At 39.4% G+C, this 21,702-nt stretch overlaps 1 protein-coding gene and 1 pseudogene across 1 annotated transcript in view; both read right to left on the reverse strand.

Annotated features, from left to right (window-relative positions):
• The window catches only part of LOC149245122 (uncharacterized), a gene marked incomplete at its 5' end in the record, with an annotated part of 232,030 nt that overhangs the window by 113,548 nt on the left and 96,780 nt on the right, over window positions 1–21,702 (reverse strand). The window lies entirely within an intron of this gene.
• On the reverse strand, window positions 16,264–17,881 carry LOC149245123 (nardilysin-like pseudogene; annotated as a pseudogene).

Genomic DNA, 21,702 nt, shown 5'->3' on the forward strand with positions numbered 1-21,702 from the left:
TGAGGATAGGTGGGGGTAATTTGGTTGCTGGTTGACCTTGATGAATTGTCACATAACACAAATAAACTCTTATCTCCATGAATACATGTCGGAATCGGATGATCTTTAGATAAATCCTACACCTCTCGATGAGAGGAAACCAAGAAAAAATATCAATTGCCATAGATAAGAAGACCCACATGGAGTTTGGCCCTAGTTTCCAATTTTAACACTCCCTCTCAACTAGGGAGAACTCCAACTTCTAATCCATCTGCCAGCCTGCACTATCTCTGCAATCAATGCAATTCCCTGAACTGCTCTGATCTGCTGAATTATGAAGAAGAAGAATAAGTGATTGAGAATCTATCATACCATTCTCTACTGACCCAAATTTAGTGCCATATAAAGAGTGTGTCTCATACCACTCTTACTGATCTGAAATTGGTTCCAAATAAAGAGTGTATCATACCACTCTTACTGATTTGAAATCAGTTCCAAATAAAGAGATTGTATCATACCACTCTTACTGATCCGAAATCGGTTCCAAATAAAAAGAGTGTATCATACAACTCTTATTGATCTGAAATTAGTTCCAAATAGAGTGTATCATACCACTCTTATGACCCGAAGTCAGTTCCAGTTGATCCCAGATCATCCTAGCATAGGGAGTACGATACTACATGATGCGTCCATCAGTAGTACTATGGTCCCTATCCTCATTTCCCTGCTCATTGGCCAGATGAGAGGTACTTCTCATGAGTCCCAGACTACATGGGTAGGATGTCTCAGCAGGAGAAGGATGAACCACTCATCCTACCTACATGTCACCATGGGGTATCCCAGGGGAAGGCTGAACCACTCACCCTGTACACAACAAATCACTAGGCGAAGGTTGAACCACTCACCCTAGGACTATGTCTTTGTAGGAGAAGGATGAACCACTCATCCTGCCTACATAGCAAACCACTAGGGGAAGGTTGAACCACTCATCCTATGGTTGCTCATCGTTCCAAGAAGTACCCCCAAGCTCGACCCGGAGCTCCTAGAGCTCAATGTCCATATTATACAGGAACTTCGGGAGAGAGTCTCTCCACAACTCGTAGTCGTTCTCAGAAATTCAAGAATTTGAACTTTCCCAGCAGCTTCATCTGAATATCAGCGACCTATACATCAGTCCCAGAGTGATGGAGCTTTCCTTCTCCCCGTTGTACCATATCCCAGATAAAGTGGTACCTGATTTCTATATGCTTGGAGCGATCATAGAACACGGGATTCCTCAACAATTAAATCTCCCTCTAGTTGTCACAGAAGATCACGATGGTATCTAGCACATGTCCAAACAGCTCACAGAAGAGCTTCCACAACTAGACAGCTTCACAGGAGGCCATACTCACAGCTATGTATCCAGCCTCATCAGTGCTCAAAACAACTAACTTCTACTTCCTACTCATCCAGGATATTGAAGAAAAACCCAAAGAGAACCAGCCCCCAGAAGTGCTCTTGCAATCCTCCACACTGCCTACCCAGTCAGCATCAAAATAATCATGCAGCTTCACATTTCCAACAGTGTATCTCAGTCCATGAGAGGTTGTGCCCTAAAGATATCTAAAAATATTCTTGGTACCGATCCAGTGAGGCTCAACTATATATGAGCTCAACATGCTAACTACAAAACATATATCCAAATGAGAATTCACCAAGAACATCAATGTTATTATGAGTTGACGAAACTCAGAGGCATTTCCCAAATCAGGCTCGGCAGCACTACCGCATAACTTCTTAAAGTTAAGCTCCATTGAGGTAGTCACGGGCTTGCATTCCACCATTCCAAATTTGGAATCCAACTCCCTCTTACTTTTGCAAAGGAGATGGTATGTACCTACCAGAAAGAATTTGTCTTCACAGGGTACCAGTATGAGAGGTCTATCGTCCACAACCTTCAAGCAAAGGTTTCGATCGGCTTCACTCCTAGTGAATTGCAGCTTCATTAGATAGCTATCAATCCTCTCATACCAAGCCCAAGGTGCTTTCTTCAAACTATAGAGTTTTCTTCAAGCTGCATACATGAGATTCCTGATCATGAATCTCAAATCTATCGGGTTGTTCCACATCTATGGTCATGATATTGCATGAGGGGAATGGTCCCCTTGTAAGATTTCCTTCAGTACATCTCGTACATGTACCTTCATTCTCTTCTTTGAATTCAGGCATCCCTTTCACCATCTGTCTCACATCGAGTAGGGCCCCACAATGAAGATGGGCAGACCTTCGGTGCCATTGAAGAGATGTGTCACACGACATGGTCCGCAGTGGACTTCCTGCAACTTGATACAAAATGCCAACCCTGAACCCAAGAGTAAAAGCATCTTTAAAATTCCTTTTCCAAGCACGTACCTTTCCATCGATGAATGCCACCTTGTAACCTTTGTCTTCCATTGCCAAAATGGACACCAGCTTCTTATTGAGATTAGGTACATAATTACCCTGATCCAATTGAAGAGTATGTTATGCTCTTAACCTGCAAGACGATACCAGAATACCAAATATGCGACGAAATATACCCAAAACATAGAACAATGAGAAATAGCAGCAAGTATTTTATTACTCAGAAAGCAATGTTCACTTGCCTCTTCGAGGGGGCAACCTCCAATAAAGTTGAGCTCAATTACAAAATAAGACACAATGCTCCTCGAGGGGAGTCTCTATCCTTTATATAGGATTCATACATGCAATACCATGGGGCAATACCATGGTTCTTATTAATACCATCTATCTAATACCATGGCCCATTTGCAACTAACTGTGGTCCCTTCATTAAATGCGGGTTAACCACTTACAATTATTAATATGGGCTTTATTGACTCTTTACTTAACTATAACTATGACTCGATCCTATTACATAAATAAGGGGGTTAGGGTGGGACCCTAACATGCCCTCCCTCATAAGAATAGCCTTGTCCTCAAGGCTGAAGCTGCGGAAATTGCTGAAGAATAGTGGTTGGTTCCCAGGTCGCATCTTCTGGAGAGGTGTCTTTCTACTTGACAAGGACTTCCTTGATCATGCGGCCATGCAGGTGCCATTCTCATGTGTCCAGAACCTATTCAGGTTGGAGCCAGATTGACCCTTCTTCAGCCAGTTCAGGTAGACTGGTTTGAATTCTACAATTGTTCCCAATCACTTTCTTTAGGCATGAAACATGGAAAACTGGATGGATTTTTGCAGTGGATGGCAAAGCTAGCTTGTAGGCAACTTCTCCAATGCACTGAAGTACTTGATACGGTCCGTAGAATTTTGGATATAGTTTCTGACAACCCTTGTCTTTGAGTGATGTTTTCTTATATGGTTGCAGCCTCAAAAATACCTGATCCCCTTCTTGAAATTGGCATTCTGAGCGATGTTGATCTACCTGTTGTTTCATGTGGTTTTGAGCTTGATGAAGATTCTCTCTAAGGTGGGCCAGCATGGTTGTGTGGTTCTGTAGGAGTTGATCCACTGCTTGTACCTTCGAGCATCCCTTGATATAAGAAGTAGGGGAAGGAGGGAGTTGACCATAAACTACTTCATATGGAGTCATTTTGGTGGTGGCATGATAGTTGGTGTTATACCACCATTCAGCTAGAGGTAACCACTGTACCCAGAGATGTTGCTTTTCTGAAGTGAAACACCTAAGGTAGGTTTCCATACATTTGTTAACTGCTTTAGTTTAACCATCAGTTTGTGGATGATAGGAAGTACTGAGTTGTAGTTGGGTACCTTGTAGCTGGAAGAGTTCTTGCCAAAATTTACTGGTGAAGACCGAGTCACAATCAGACACAATGGAAGTGGGCATGCCATGCAATTTGAAGATCTGATCCATGAAATATTGAGCGACCAAAGTCAGTGTAAAAGGGTGGGGTAGGGCGCAAAAATGAGCATACTTAGAAAGTCTATCCACAACCACCATGATGACTGACTTATTTCCTGACTTTGGAAGACCCGTAATGAAATCCATAGAAACCTTCGTCCAGATTGAGGCCGGGATGGGCAATGGCTGTAATGTGCCTGGGGATTTGACTGTTTCTCCTTTGTGGTGCTGACAGACGTCACATTCAGCTACAAAAGTAAGAATGTCCTTTTTCATGCCTGTCCAAAAAAATGATCTTCGAGTGCGAGCATACGTCTTTTGAAAGCTTGAATGTCCTGCAGTGGGAGATGAGTGCAACTCTGCCAAAATGCGGCTTTTAAGGGTGGATGTTGGTGATATTACGACTCTGTCCTTGTAGCGAAGAATCTCATCCTGCCACGAGTAGCCCGCTGTGGAATTTGGATCCGCCTGCAATTGATTAATGAGTTGGGAGAGCCAGGGATGTGAAAACCATTCCTTGCGAGCCTCTTCAATCCATTCTGGAATGGGAAGGGAAATTGCAAGCAGGGTACTTTCCTCCTCAAATTGGCGGGATAACACATCTGCTACAATATTTTCGCGCCCTTTCTTGTAAATTATCTCATAATCATATCCCAGCATTTTGGCAAGCCATTTATTTTGTTGTGGTGAGGATAGGCGTTGCTCCAAAAAATATTTAAGGCTTTGATGGTCTGTGCGGATTTGGAAACATCGCCCCAATAAGTATGGTCACCAAGTATCTACTGCATGTAAGATGGCCATCATCTCCTTCTCATAGGTAGATTTTCCCAGATTCTTACCACTTTTTGTTGGCTCGTGAAGGCCAAGGGTCGACCTTCCTGCATTAAGACCACCCCAATACCCGTACCCGAAGCATCACATTCAATCACAAAAGATTTGGTGAAGTCGGGTAGTGCTAAGACTGGAGTGGAACACATGGAATGTTTGAGAGTTGTAAAGGCCTGTTGTGCTTCATCATTCCAAAGGAATGAATTTTTCTTGAGGAGTTGAGTGAAGGGCCTAGCAATGCGACCATAATTGCGGACAAATTTGCGATAGTAGCCTGTGAGACCCAAAAATCCTTTGAGGCTCTTCAAGGTCTTAGGTTAAGGCCAATCCTGCATTGCCTGGATTTTTTTGGGGTCCACCCTGACACCTTCACGCCCCACAATGTGGCCCAAATACTCAACTTCTTCCATGCCAAAAGAACACTTGGACATCTTGACAAATAATTTATGCTTGCGGAGCAGTTGCAAGAGCAGATCTACATGCTAAAGATGTGCGGCCCACATGCGACTGTAGATGAGGATGTCATCAAAGAAAACAAGGACAAATTTTCTGAGATATGGTTTGAGTAGGTGGTTCATAAGGCTCTTAAAAGTGGATGGGGCATTACAAAGACAGAATGGCATGACCAGGAACTCATAATGGCCTTCATGAGTTCGAAAAGCAGTCTTTGGAATGTCTACTTCTTTCACGTGAATTTGGTGGTAGCCTGAGCGAAGGTCGAGCTTAGTAAAGAATTGAGCCCCATTTATTTCATCTAGCAAATCATCAACAATTGGGATGGGAAATTTATCTTTGACTGTCAACTTATTAAGGACCCTGAAGTCTGGACACATACGCCATTCCCCATCTTTCTTGAGCACCATGACCACCGACGATGAATAAGGACTAATGCTAGGACGAATGATGCCTGCTTCCAAGAGTTCCTTGATTATTTTTTCTATTTCATTCTTTTGGGTGAACGGATATCTATATGGGCGCACATTTGGTGGTTGGGCCCCTGGGACCAAAGTAATGTTATGATCATGTTCCCCTCTCGAGGGTGGAAGCTCATGAGGCTTGTCAAAGACTAGCAGATGGTTGTTTAAGATATGTTGCATCTCAGGATGAATATGAAGAGAATGGGATTCGAAGGCCTGGATGGTATTAAATTGAGTTATAACTCCATGGTGGCCATTTTTTAACAATTTTTCCATCCGATGTGAGCTGATGATAGAGGGAGCTCCCACCTGGAGTCCGCGGAGGGTATGTGTGTGGTTATTCTACTTAAAGCTCATACATAACTCCTGGAAATCCATTGTGATTGGGCCAAGTGTGTGAAGCCATTCAGCACCAAGGACAATGTGGCACCCTCCCATGTGTATGGCAAACATGTGCGTCTTTAACTGATACTCCCCCATTTGAAGTTTGACATTTTCATAGCAGCCTTCACATTTCATTGTTCCCCCATCAGCAATTTGGACCTAGAAGTTAGAAACTGCTCGGACAAAACAATGCACTGCTTCCGCGACTCTTTGATGGATAAAATTATGTCTACTTCCACTATCAATCAAGACTACTACTGGGCGATGCTTAATAAAACCTCTGATTTTGAGAGTTTGAAGTGAAGAAATCCCTGCCAAAGCATGCAGCGAGATAACTGGTTCTTCGGGTACATTGTCCTGTTGGTTGTCCTCTTCTTCCTCCTATGGTTCCTCAAGTGGTGGGGCTTCCTCCGATGAATTGTGATCAATGGCATCAATTTGAAAGAATTTGGGCTCCTTGCATTTATGTCCGGGGCAGTATTTCTCATCACAGTAGTAACATAATCCTTGCTTTCTTCTTTCCTTCGTTTCTGCTGGTGACACCTTTTGAACCTTGAGTGTTTGGGTAGTGCTTTGAGCCTGTGGGGGGCGACCCTTGGCGATGAAATTTGGGCAATTGGACTGGGCTGCTAATGCATGTTCGACTTCACGAGCTATCATGCAAGCATGCAGCCAAGAGCTAGGGTGGTGCAGTCAAACATGGGCTTGTATGGCTTCTTTGAGACCACTGACAAAACATTCTGTGTAGAACTCATCTTGTAGACCTCCAGTGCGGAAAGTTAAGGCTTCAAAGGCTGTAATATATTCGTTCACTGTTCCTATCTGTTGGAGCTTAGTGAGACGACCCAAAAAGTTAGATTCATGGTCAAAGCGATGCATAAGAGCTTTTTTGAATGTTTCCCAAGTCAAGGGCCTTCCATAGTAACGTTGATGCCATTGCCACCATTGCCATCTTTCATTGTCCAAGTACATGATACCCACACTAAGCTGAGTCGCATTATCCAGGATGTAATTCAGAGTGAAATATTGCTCCATTTGTGCTATTCATGCGGCCGGGTGAGAGCCATCAAATTTATACATGTCCAGCTTGGATGGCCGCGGATGGGATTGTTGGTGGGTGCCAAAGAGGTGATGAGACTGGCTAGAATCACCCTCACTGTTTTCATTGCCCATATATGCCTCCGCGCGTTCCTTGCCGTTTGAGAGTGTTTCATTTATGTTCTTCAGCGACGACAGTACCTCGTTCAATGTTGATTCAATTTTGTCAATCATCTCATTCGCCATAGCTTGAGCTCTAGTTTGTACCATGCACCGATCCGATGTACTTGAAATTTGGGACCGCCCGAATTTTTTGGCATTAACAATTGAATGGTACCACCTTGCTCAGCTCTTCGTCTTGATTCTTATGGGCCAAGTCACCAATAAGCACCTCGGGGGGGGTCTCAGACCTTTTTTTTTTATTACTCCGAACGGAGTTTTACTCCTTGCTTAGGAATATTGCAGTAGCCGAATCCCAGAAATGTCAATGCTACCAAAAGTCATGCGAAACTCACGCCCATGTATAGGAACCCACACAACTACTCAGATCTGGATGGCAGATCTGATGGATCTGAGAGATTTGAATGGCTGATCTGATAGATCTGAATGGGGAAACTGATTGTTGCTGTTGCGACAAAACCGCACTTGCAAGATCTGATCTGGCAAAGATTATGTGTGATCCAGAGATAGAGAAGGGTACTATGGTCTCCAGGAGTGTCAGGTGCTACAGATCGTAATATACATAAGGGTCTGACAGTGGTACTCGGCCCAATTTTTCAGGGCACTAACCAAGGAGGATCAACCATACCCTTAGTCATACAACCCAACTACCCTATCGTACGCGCGAGTAATCTCTCCGAGTATTGTTCTCGGTGTACTGTAGCAGCAAGACGGCCGACGGATTATCTATGGCGAGGTTTCAAGGGAGCTAGGGGGCTTCCGATATACCCAGAGGGTACTTGGAAGATAGTCCGTGCACGGTTCTGTCTAATGCGCTACTACTTGAAGGGGTATCCACAGGGGTTACAAGGGAGTCCAACAAGCATGACTGCCTCTTGTATTTCCTGCATGCATGCCTCCCCAAATTTGTAGGTTTATGCGCTCAACGACAGATCCCGTGGTTTAAAGACGCCAGAACACGTCTCTAGCCAAAAAAAAAATTGCTAAAATTTGGAGATCCCACTGGCCCTGGAAAGCGCTCTGATACCACTTATTATGCTCTTAACCTGCAAGACGATACTAGAATACCAAATATGTGAAAAAATATACCCAGAACATAGAACAATGAGAAATAACAACAAGTATTTTATTATTCAGAAAGCAATGTTCACTTGCCTCTCCAAGGGGGCAACCTCCAATAGAGCTGAGCTCAATTACAAAATAAGACACGATGCTCCTCGAGGGGAGTCTCTATCCTTTATATAGGATTCATACATGCAATACCATGGGGCAGTACCATGGTTCTTATTAATACCATCTAATACCATGGCCCATTTGCAACTAACTGTGGTCTCTTTATTAAATGCGGGTTAACCACTTACAATTATTAACATGGGCTTTATTGACTCTTTACTTAACTATAACTATGATTCGATCCTATTACAAAATAAGGGGGTTAGGGTGGGACCCTAACAGAGTAACATTCCCTACACCCTTTATGGGATAGGTGGCATCGTCTCCAAAAATAATCTCCAAGTTTGTTTCCTTCTCTATCATATTAGAGAGTGCTTCCTTGAATCTGGTGAAGTGCCTGGAGGCACCACTATAAATAAGCCACTTTCCAAAAGAGTCCAGAGGAGAGGTAGTGGAGAGGGCCGATATAAGATAATACTCCTTTTGGTTATTAGAAACAACATTTGATTCTTCATACTTGGAGTTCCTTTCTTTCTTGAAGAGTCAACCATTTCCTTAATGACCTACATTCCTTTTTCCTTTTCCATTGTACCTGTCATTCTTTTGATCATTGAAGATGCCCCTGGAATGATTGTTATCATCATTAAGTGATGTGTCCCTTCTATTCGGACACTCCCTCGCATAATGGCCTAACTTATTGCAAACAAGGCATCTGCCTTTCCTTCCACCCTTAGTATACTTGTTCTTTGTAGCAGCTAGTGCATTTGATGGAGGCTCAGGCATTTTACTCTTCACGTAATCCAACACTTCTTGCTCTCGGGAAGTGGGATGAGGAACCCATTGATACTTTTGTCCTTTCCAACTGTCTTTGGTGATTGCTCTTTCACTCTTGCTTGGTCTTTGTCTTCACCTTAGCTCTAATACCATGTTAGATTTAGGTATGTTCTATGGTTAGTGCAATTACTTCAATTTTTCATATTAGCCCAATGACAATATTCAGATTAGAAATCACATCAACATGATAGTAAAGTGCATATTGAACATAAACATAAACAGCAAAAGACAAGCCAACACAAGAGGACACAAGATGTGGCACCAACGAGGGACAAACCCCAATGTGGGTAAACCCTTGATCAATTCTTCTTATTTTCTTCAATAGTTCAACAAAGAGAGAGATAGTACAGATACATTTGAATTCAACACTTTGACTTGCCAAAATAAGAGATCAGACATCAGAGATCTTCACCATGAAGATGACACAATGCAGCAGATGATAAGCCTAGAGCAGCTCAACCAATTACCCAGAATATTGAAGCTTTCCTTGCTGCTTCACTGATCATGTCGAGGCTGTTGATCTTGCACCTTTCATATGCAGCAAGGACTAATTCATTTGATGGAAGACCAGGACACTAGATAGAGCCTATTGATTGTAGCTTTCTTTCACACATTTTCTCCAACTGTCTGTTGCCTGAGGGGTTTCGATCCTTCTTAACATAGTACTTTAATTGCTTTCAACTGCTGCATATGGCCTGCGGCCTAGCCCAGCAGTGGCTTGAGACTTAGGTCTCCTCAATCAGCCCTTAAGCAATCAGATTTAGGCTTCTCCTTACAGCGGATTCTTCTGCCCCTCAAGAACAACATCAACATGCCAAAATAGTCCTCAAATAGGCCATACTGTCACCTACAACAATGTGGCATTAGGACAGATCTTCCAAGCTATAATATAATTAATTTTTTTGTGGTTAGGTTCACTTGCCTTACAGTGTCTAAGGGTCCCTTTCATATTGTGATATGGGCTCCTTTAACTATGGCTTTCCTCCTTCATTTGTGGTTGATTAGGTCCTCTCCAACTGCGGCCAATATGACTTCCTTTAGGACTGAGACTAGGGCAGCATTAGCCCTACTTTGACAGTGGATTAGGGCACACCTGAACTGCAACTTAAACTCCTTTCTTGGACTGTGGTTAGGGCATTTTATTACAGCAGCTAGTTCTCCATTAAGACAACATATATACACCCTCTCATTGTTGCGTAGAAGAGCTTCCTTAACTGTGGCTAGTGTAATATCCCTCCCCTTAATAATAAATAATAAATAATAAAAATAATAAATAATACAAATAAATAATATAAATAATAAATAATAAATCACTTAATAATAAATAATAAAAATAATAAATCATAAATGTTAAATAATAAATGATATTTAAAAATATACAAGAAAATAAATAAAAATAATAAAAAAATAAAAATAGTAATAACTATACTAAAGCTCTAAATAAGAATAAATAGAAATAAAACAAAGAAAACAATAAAAAAAAATCAGTAAAGCTAAAAATCAAAAGAAAAGTAAAGAAATAAAACAAGAAAGCTAAAAATCAAAAGAAAGTTGCATGTAGACACATGGAGTGTGTGCATGTGGTTCCCCTTCCAATGTTGTTCTATTTAATAGATGGTGAGGAAGATGAGAGGCATTCCTGCATTCCATCATTCCGAGATTCTATCTTTCATTCTCTTGGGAGAATGGTGTTCTAAGACTTAGGAGTCACTGGCAGTAGTACGTTGATTGAGGGCTCGGGGGTGGCCAGTTGTAGCAGAATCCTTGCACAATTGAGCCTACGGTTGGGTGGAGAGTCGTCCCCAAAACCTGGTTGCGGTAAGCCTACTTCTACGACAGGTAAGCATTATTCTTAGTTGAATTTAATGTTAATTAGAAAAGTTAATTAGATATTTATTTTTGAACTGTTACAGCTAGGTGTCTTCTTCCTCTGCGGCTGTATGACTCCTTCAGGACAGCGTTTAGGGCACTTTAGGACAGTGTCTTAGGGTCTCTTCTAGACCTACGTATAGGGAACATTGACAGCATTATAACTTCTCCTTACTGCGTTATAGAAGCCTCCTTGACTGCGTTAAAGTCTCTATGACTACGTTAAGATCTCTCCTCCATGACTGCGTTAAGGTCTCTCCTCCATGACTGCGTTAAAGTCTCTCTCACTGCATTAAGATCTCTCCTCCATGACTGTGTTAAGGTCTAGGGCATCTCCTATAGGGTAGTGTATAGTCCTTCTCCCAAGGATAGTGTATATGCCTTCTCTTCTAGGCCTCTCTTTCCACTAAAACCCAAACAAGTGGAGAGATGGATCACAAGAGATGTGTGACCAAATGACTTGAAGACCCCTCCTATTTATGGTGAAACGTTGAGGATAGGTGGGGGTAATTTCGTTGTTGGCCAACCTTGAAGAATTGTCACATAACACAAATAAATTCTTATCTCCATGAATACATGTATGAATCGGATGATCTTTAGATCAATCCTACACCTCTCAATGAGAGGAATCCAACAAATATATTAGTTGCCATAAATAAGAAGACCCACATGGAGTTTGACCCTAGTTGCCAATTTTAACACATGGTTAGACTCATACATTGAACGATCGAGCGAACGAGATAGAAGACCCCAGATCTAGTTCCATCCATCCGGGCTGCACTTTCAGGATTAATACAAAATTACATACTATGATGGCTATGGTCATACAGACAGTTATCCAATCATGATTCCACACTTTGTCATCAACGGACGTGACTTCTTGATCATTGTACATGTAATGTTGGCTTATGTGTTGAGCATGGGTATGCCTCCCTCAACAAATATATCATGATGAAAATGTATTGTAACAAATTATTGTCTCGACTAGTGGTTCTTGATCTAAACTTGTCACAAGGTAAAACACTTCAGTCATCATATAACATTTATGACTTTGCGCTTTAGGGGGCAATATGCTATAGGCCATTTTGTCGCATTTGGTCAACAAGCCTCCAAATCATATCAATAATCATCCATGAACATGTTGTCATCATCCCTACACAAAACCCTAAACATGACCTTTCCAAAAAAGTTTGAGATCCTTGCTAGGGGTGCGCTGATTCTAGAAATTTTGGAAAATTAAAAATATTTATGAAGCTTCTTGTTCCAAAAGCTTCCAGAGGTTATTTTAACCATTTACCTTGGATAAGAAGCTTAAGTCCTATCCGATCTTACCTTGGAGACTTCACCTCTTATCCCTTGAGCTCATCCTCCCATCATAAGTGGATCTCAAGCCCATTATGGTAAATCCTAAACTACCATCCTTCTGCTATAAATTTACTACCATCCATAACATCATGGTTGGATTTTGGAGACTGATCATGCCCTCATGTTGCTTCCTTGAATCTAAGAGAGTCATCATCTTCATGCATTAGGGTGACATTGAGATGTGCTTTGTGACAAGGAAGGACAAGTCAACTTGGGAAGATCTCTACAAGATTAACTACTATTCTTGGTTGTAAACTCTTTCCTATTTCTATTAATACAAAGAGTATATTGTTTTCCTATATGCATTGTGTTACATTTACATTCACGTATTGCAATGCCTTATTGATTCATTGAATAGAGTAATTGAATTGTGCTACGTAGATGTTGTGGATTCTTGGCTTGTTTTTGTTCTATGTGCATGTTTTAATTATTGCAATTGGAGCTACGATTGGAGCTTGCAAGCAAGGATGAAGGTAAATCTTGCGACAAATTCCAAGTAGGCTTCTTTCCCATTCTTCAATTTCTCTAAATAAAACTCTATATTCTTTGCCTTTTGTTGTTCTAGACCAGTCCACTAGGTCTAGGGAATTCATCTTTGTCTACAATTGTAAATTTTGTATAACAAGCCTATTTTTAAATATTTCCCAAGTCTAAACTTAGGAAAAGGGGTTAATTAATCAGTATTAATTGAGAAAGGTGTGAATAATCTAGAAACTCACACGAATCGACTGGAAAATAATATTATCCCTTGATTAAGTTTTAATCTTAGTCGTTGGACCTCCAACAGAAGATTATAAGAAGAAGTTGAGTGGTAGATGGAGAACACAAACTTCAGATTGATTTCCTTGGGCAATTCAATTTCTCCAGAGAGCAGCAACAATTGCTAGAAGAATTCGAGCCAGAAAAGGGGAGAAGAGACAAAGGGGCAGAGATAGTGAGGCCACAGGAATAATTTCCAGATCCGGTGAGTACTTTGCAGAAAGGCCGATATTTTCTCCAGGAGGTTGCACAGAGGTAGCGCAAAAGCCTCAAAATGAAATTCAATTTTGCTGAGGTCAAGCTGGTTTTCAGATCCAGAGGCCGGAAAACATTTCCAGAGTGCTGGAGAGACTGTTTCCCAGTCGGCAAAAGGCAGGACGACTTGATTTGCAGTTGTTCTCGGTTGAGCGTGTGGCGGACTATGCAGGGGTGACGCAGAAGCTATGCAAGGAAACATGGACAACTTTCTTTTTAGGGTCAATCCAGTGTCTGGATTGCTCGGAGTGAGGGTAATTTCCCTCAAATAATTTTTTCTTGTATTTTCTTTGCATGATTACTAGTTTTTGGCATCTAGATTGTACTCATATTATTCACTGTTGCTTAATAATTAAAACCCTTAGTTGTTGCATTGGTTTTCCCAAATTGGGTTTTTCAGGGGAATTTTGTCCAAAAATAAGTGTGTCAATTTTTATGTGTGTGCTAGCATATTTCTCAATTTATACCGCTATTATTTTCTGCAGTATTTTTATGAAGATTGTAGTGTTTTTATTTCGTTGTTGTCCTAGCAATAAACTACTAATTATATTAACAGTTAGAAGAAATGATTCTAGTTGTTGCAATAGGATTTCAGTAGTTGAAATTTTCACACACTATTCATCACAAGAAAGACAAGCAAGCCACTGAACTAGAACTAACATAATGTGATCTCCAAAACTTTCTCTTATAACCTTAGCTCTGATACAATATTGGAAAATCAAGGATTTGTAGTATTATGTTGATTCTCCTTTAGTTGATAATTACGTGTGATGTTTATTGGCTCTTTATTATTTTATTTTATTTCTTCATCAATAAATTACCAAAGCATGAAGATCAAAGAGACGCAAAGAACACAAGATATAGGCTCCAAGCTAGGGAAAAACCCCACAACTAGGGAAAACCCAAACAGTCCCTTCTTATAGAATCAGATTGAAATGAGACTTCCAAGACTCAAAGACCAAGACCTTCTCCAACCACCAAGTCAGCCCTCCATTCTTGTCAAGATTCATCTTTAATAAGATAGCTTGATTTGTCACAATAGCCCTTCTCCCACAGTGATCCTTTGTCCTGCCTGTAGCTTGTCTTTTATGGATCTTATAGCCCTTCAACAACTTGCATATCATAGATACTACAGTTCGTATTTCACATGTACTATAGTCATCCTTCGTGAAGGAAATATACGATAACTCATATTATTTTTACAGAATTATGATCATAAGAAACTAGTATTTACTCCACAGAAAACTAGCACTTATTCTTTTGTCTTCATCCACAAACTTGTTATAGAAAACTTCAACGAACCTTTCCTTGAAAACTACCATGAACGTGCCATAGAGCTCACACATTTTCCTCAAAAATATCACCAAACTTGCTTCTGTTTTGGAGGAGGATTCACGCCTATAAATAGTTGTTCTCACATATGATCAGACACGTCCCTTTGAGTGAACCGACTTGACCATCTAGAGGGCCGACTTGGTCTTATGGAGATCAATTTGATTCTTTTCTACTAAACAAAAATTCTTTCTCCTTTTAGTCTTACAAAGAGTCCAAATGGACTTCGATTCAAATTTAATTCTTTGACTTAATCAAAACCTAGAAGCATAAAGAACATGCTTAACCTAGACTTGAGCATGAAACTCATGCTTAAATACTAAAAAAATCTTCTTCTACATAAAATTACAAATTGATACAAGTACAAAGATAAATATGAAGACCAAACCTAGTTACTTTCCCGACAAACATCATAGTTGACGACCTTATTTTCCCATAGTGTGGGGTATTTTGGCATTATTTGTTACGTTTTCAAGCTATTATGAGGTCGTTTTGTGAATTCTCATTTGTTGGACACTTAAGCAAACTTGTTTTAGGGCTTTGCTTGTAAATTAGTGAAAATAAGGATTGTTAAGCCTTGAATCAATAAACTGTGTAGTTGTATATACTTAAAATTGTATATACACAAATGTATTGTAAATAATATTTTATTAATGAGATGAATGTACAAGGATGATTGAATGTTATAATCAGGGTCTTCTTATATACTTAGGCAGGTGCCCCTTCATGACTAGGCATGTCTTTTAAACATGCCTTTTCATTTAACTAATGACTATTTAAATAATCATTACTTTGATTATTTATATTTATTTTATTTTATATAAATTATATTCATAACATTAGCCCTCTTCAAAAAGTTTTCTCTTCAAAGCTAATGCGTTGACAATTTTCTTCAAGTTGCATACGTCATTCTGGCATATGTAAGTCGTCATTAGTAGCTTATCTTGGAACGAGTTTATCCATTCTTTCTGCAACCTCCCTTATATATATAAAACTTTTAATTTATAATTAAATGTTGTATATAACCAATATATATTATATTATATGTTAATATAATTATGTCTTATGATATATATAACTTTAGTTAATATTTAATCGGGTCATACGTCAAGGGTTCCAGCAAGATTAACGACTGCAACGGTCTGCAAAGAACAAATGGTCACGACATTCAATAGGGCAAGACGGTCAACGGTTTATATTTTCAATGACGGCTTTTCAATGATAGCCATGTGTTCAAATGGAAGAATTGACAAGATGGTTCAACATGACAGGAGCACTAGTGGTAGTCTTTCAATGGCAGCTGAATCTATCATTAGCTAACAAATCCTATCTATTGCATTTGTTCCTCCAAAGGATTTGTGTCGGATAACTACAATTTTTACAAATGTTTTCCAACCAATGACCAAAACCCTGTCACCCTACCACACGAGATGAGGATGTAAGATCTCTGCAGGTGGACTTATAAGTGGATGCTCAATATATGTAATCCTATGATTTGCAGCTAATCATATTTCTGGATCCCACTGGAGAAGTGACCAAAGCAACCCAGATGTAGAATGCTTTGAAGAATTTTCAGCTACTACGTATATTAATTTACAAAGGCATGTTTCAGCGTGATCATTGAATAATTGAGTATTTTCCCCTTGCTCTTGCCCTAAAATCAATGCCAAAGTATGAGTTCCAGCCAATTGTACATTTCTCCATCTACAAGTTGCATCTACTCTTTCCTATAAATATGGTGGGTTATGCTTCGAAGACTGAACACAGAAACAAAATTCTAATACACGATGTGTCCTCCTAATGCCACAATTCAAAACATATCCAAGTTGTTCCTTTGTCATGAGTTGATTACAACATGGCTTATGAAAAATATCTTCAAAGGGATCCATTATGGCCCTTGATCTATTTGAAATCTGACCAATATCTTGATCCATTTGAAAATGAATCTCAACAATAAAGTTTTCCTCTGAGTTATTCTTCACATTTTCATTCTGGAGTAGGCCAATGCTAGATGCTAGTTTTAGAATTCTCTCTATATGCCACAACTCAAATGGAAAAAATGTTTGCTGAAAATAATTCTTTGAACATATTTGCCAGAGGAATAACTCCATCCTTCAATAAGTTACCGTGACAGATACCTTCAATATAAATCTAGCTAAAAAGTTATGGGATAAAAATTCTCAAGTCTGCAAGAGTCAATGAAAGAAGACAAGAAGGTTTTTCATCCACGTGCCAAAAGTACTTTTGAAAATTTGGATGCATTAAAGGTTCCATGTTGGTATTCACATAGTTTATTTCCATGTCTTCCTTCATCACCTCAAAACAATCTGCAATCGGTGTAAAGGTTGTCAAGAATTTTACAGTTTTTAATGCTAAAACTAGTATCTTTTCATTAAACCCATAAATCTTTAACTCAAGCTTGTCTCCTAAAACAGAAAAAGTTGTTTCTAATCTACCAATGTCTGCCTGATAGAGTGTCTCGTTGACTGCATCTCGAAGAAGGTTCACATAAAACTCAGTGAGTGCACAAGTCTTTAAGCTTTTATAAGCCTCTTTTAAGGTTATCAAGAGGTATGTATGTGGAACATTGAATGTTCGATCTAATTTATACCAAAGGTTGATCAATGGATCATCAATAATACCTATTGGATTTCCCATTGTGTCATCGATATTCAAGTCAGTTAAAATTTTAAATGAATAATTACATGGAATGAAATCATTTTTATCTAGTAAATGTATAGATAGGTCTATAATAGGGGGATTTTCCCAAACCTCTATAAGAGTAGACAGAATATTTTCAATACGATAGGTTACACCAAACCATGGTTCAAGTTGGACACCTAAAGACTGAAAATCAAAATATTTTTTCAATACATCAACTCTCATATTATGGGGATTGAAAAAGCTTAGCGTATTTTCTACCAATTTAGGATTTGATATTTCAAATGCATAATCTCCATATATGATATGATCTTTTGGGTATACCAACAAACTCGCTACAAGCCCTGTCGCGTAGTCATCTTCACCATCACAATCTGTTATTGACATAACCTCTTTCTTATCTTCTGCGAAATGTAGTGATTCTTCATCAATAATATATGTAGAATCATTTTCTTCCTCCATGTTTTCATCTTCAGCTATCATATACCCACTTTGATTTTCAATCTCATTTATGTCACATCGAGGAGTTCCTAATTTAACATGTTTAACATCCTTTTCCTAGTTAAAGCATTCTTTATTGTTAGTCTCTTTCATGTTAATGCCCTCTTCCATTGTAGGTGTTGAACATGCTTCAAAATATTTTATTGATTTTTCGAGTATTTATTTCATTTCCAGTAATAATTATCAAGTAGTCGTATATTCATGTGTTCCCATGATTTCAGTGTCTTTGGCTTAATATGTTGAGAAATATATAGGGCAGTAGTTAGTTAGGATGATTTCTCTTTTCTTGATAACTGCTTGGGATATATTTTTACTTTTCTTATTAGCTTCTTCTCTTGTTATTATGTTTTTTCTCTCCAGTCAAATATCTACCAAAACAAGAAGAATAATAGTACACAAGAACACATAATGTAGGCTGCAAGCCAGGGCCAAAACCTCTCCACTTGAGAGGAAAACCTATAAATATATTCTCTTCTTATAGATTCTTCAATTGATGAATTCCAATACCTCTAGACCAAGACCAATACCCTTCCAATACCAAGTTTGACCTCTCCTAATGATGTGCTTCCTTTGTCCAGTTCAAACCCAGTCAAATCTCTTACAACAACTCTACTTTGACCCCAGCTATAGAATTTCAGCCTCTACTGTAGTTCTGAAATTTTCAGCCCTACTGTAGTTCTAAAATTTTTAGCCTCTACTGTAGGTATGAAATTTTTAGCCCCCTACAACTTCTACAGCATCCATACATGTGAGAAAAATTTGGCCTCCCAACAGCTTTGCTTGACTTCCTTCCTTGTCTAGGGCTAGTAGGTGACCTATTAAGCCCTTCTTCCAGAAATTTTGATCCTCTTCCAACAATTAGAGAATTTTGACCTTGAAGCAGCAAACCCTAGCTTTCTTCTTCGCACGTGTGAGAGAGATTTAGCCCAGAAACTATCTTCCTTTGTCCTTCTCCTTCTTCGCTAGCCTTCTTGTGCTTCTCCTTTGCTTTGATGATGAGATGTGTGAATGTGTCCAAATGAGGTCGAGTTCCTTCCTTTATATAGGCTTCTAAAGTGGATGTGGCTCCTCAAAATAGGGCGACTTCTTAGCTGCCAAGGCAACTTAGTCTTGGAAGGTATTTTGACATTTTTAAATGCAAAAATAATTATTTTTGCAAGTCGCGATGAGCTCAATAGGGTCTTCAACATATGACAATGACTCTTTTGATTTCTTGACCTAGGACAAACCCTAGAAGCACTCAATGGGTGCTTGACCTCTAAAATAAAATACCTTGAGCATGAAACCCATGCTTCAAATAACAATAATAATTTTTCCTTCATTTTATAATATACAAGAATCAAAAGTACATTTCATATGTATGAAGACCAAACCTAGTTACACATTTTTATACACTTCCTCTTAACTAGGGAGGTATTCATAAATGGTACATGGGCATTCTCAATCTGAAGAGATCTCATAAGAAGAGTTGGATAAGTAACCCATATGTTTAGCATAATATCAACCATCATTTTCACATGGCAATGCCTTGACTAACAGCCCTATCTGTCCACAAGATCAAAGCACAATGTTGGCGAGACCAATGATTTATAGACACCTTCATCATTGTCTCTCAAGGTACATACCACACCCGGGTGTTCATATGGCATGACCTTCCAGGACTATTCTTATCTTGGATTCTCAGTCCTCCAAGAATAGCAGTCCTCTACGACTACTCTTATCTTGGATTCCTTACCTCATCCTCAAAGAGTATTGGATGTCAGACGCTTACCCAATCCTCCATTCTTTCTTCCCAGGTGAACACAAGAATGATGTGTATATCTCTCCCTCTCAACTAGGGAGGATATATCAACTAATCCAAGCTTGTCTCTCAAATATACAAGCTTCTTATTAGGAAGATATTTTGTCAAGATGTCAGCTACATGTTCATCAATGGAAATATATTGTAGCTGTAACACACCATCATGTACCAGCTTTTGAATGTAATGATACTTGTTTATATGCTTTGTCTTTCCATGAAACACTAGGTCTTCAGACAACCTTATACAAATGGTGTTGTCACAATGTATCACTATAGGGTCTATTGGTCCTTCAAACAAGTCGAACAACAACTTCCTCAACCAGACAACTTCTCTGCTTACGTCACAGGCTGCAATATATTAAGCCTCAGCACTACTCAAAGCAATTGATTCTTGCTATCTTCTCATCCATGATTTCATCGAGAATCCCAAACCGAAACATCCTCCAGTAGTGCTTCTTCCATCCTTCCCACTGCCTCCATGGTCAGAATCTGTATATCGAATCAAGTGGACATCATTCCTCCTATCATACTTCAGGGAATATTGGATTGTTCCTTGCAGATATCTCAATATATGCGTGGCTGCTATCTAATGATCACGTTTCGGCTCAACTTGGCACTGACTGAGAACATTCACTGCAAAACATATCTCTAGTCAAGTATTCACCAAGTACATAAGTGATCCAATCAATTGTCTGTACTTGGTTGGATCCAAGAGGATCGATTCAGAACTTCTTAGCCTCTTCAAGGTTGCAATCATGGGGGTTGTCATAAGTTTGCAATCCATCATGTCAAACCTCTTCAACATATTGATCACATACTTTCCTTGACCTAGATAAATCTCATCAGGTCCTTGCCAAACTTCCAGTCCCAAAAAGTAGTATATTAGCCCTAGATCCTTCATGTTGAATTTTGTTGCTAGTTGCTTCTTACACTCTTGGATTCGACCTTCCACACGTATTAAGAGAAGATCATCAACTTACAAAAGAACGATAACAGACTCATTCTTCACAACCTTGATATAGAGGTTCAGATCGGCAGAACTCTTTGTGAAGCCCAATCATTGTAGGTATGCATCCATCCTAGCATACCATGCCCTTGGTGCTTGCTTAAGGCCATATAATGCCTTCTTCAACATGTAAACATAATCCTCTCTAACTTTGACTTCAAATCCCAAGGGTTGCTCTATGTAGACTTCTTCATCAATGTTGCCATTCAAAAATGCAATCTCGACATCCATTTGGTGGATGTTCCATCCCATCAATGTTGTTAAAGAGACCAACGAACATATAGTCGTATACCTTTTTATAGGTGCAAATGTCTCTTCATAGCCACAAATCTTGCCTTATATTTATCAATACTTCCATATGTTGCATGTGTTAATCTTATAGAGCCATTTGGAAGTAACCACAGATTTGTCTTTGGGCCTAGGCACGATCTACCAAACTCCATTTTTCATTATTGATTCATACTCTTCGTTCATGGCATCCTTCCATTCTTGGTGTGTGAGGGCTTCTTCAAATGTGGATGGCTCTGCTTCTATCAGTTTTGTCATATAGGTTGCATATCCAGAATATCTTTTGGGCTTCTTACTTTCCTTGAATGTGCCTTTGACTGCTCCATGACCTTCTGCATCTAGTAGAGTAGATTTCAACCAGTTAGGTCATTTTCTAGTTTTGAGGATGACCACTAGTTGAACTGGTTCACTGGGACCTTCATCTTCATGATTTGATTCTTCTTCCTCCCTTGTACCTTCCTCTTCAAATGTGGGAAGTTCTTCACCATTAGAGTCCATCGGGAGTTCCTTTGATTTATTGAATGCAATACTTTCATTAAATATCACATCTCGACTAACTTCTCTTCAGTGTCCTCCTTTTATGTAGATCCTATTTGCCTTTTAAGTATTATTGTAGCCAACAAATGTTCCTTTCATGCTTAAAGGATCCAATTTCTTTCTCGTCTTTCAGTATATGAAAATAGACAG

This window comes from Pinus tabuliformis, chromosome 7 (assembly GCF_031772625.1).
Source record: "Pinus tabuliformis cultivar Carrire ecotype Pingquan chromosome 7, CPIR1, whole genome shotgun sequence".
Taxonomy (NCBI): domain Eukaryota; kingdom Viridiplantae; phylum Streptophyta; class Pinopsida; order Pinales; family Pinaceae; genus Pinus; species Pinus tabuliformis.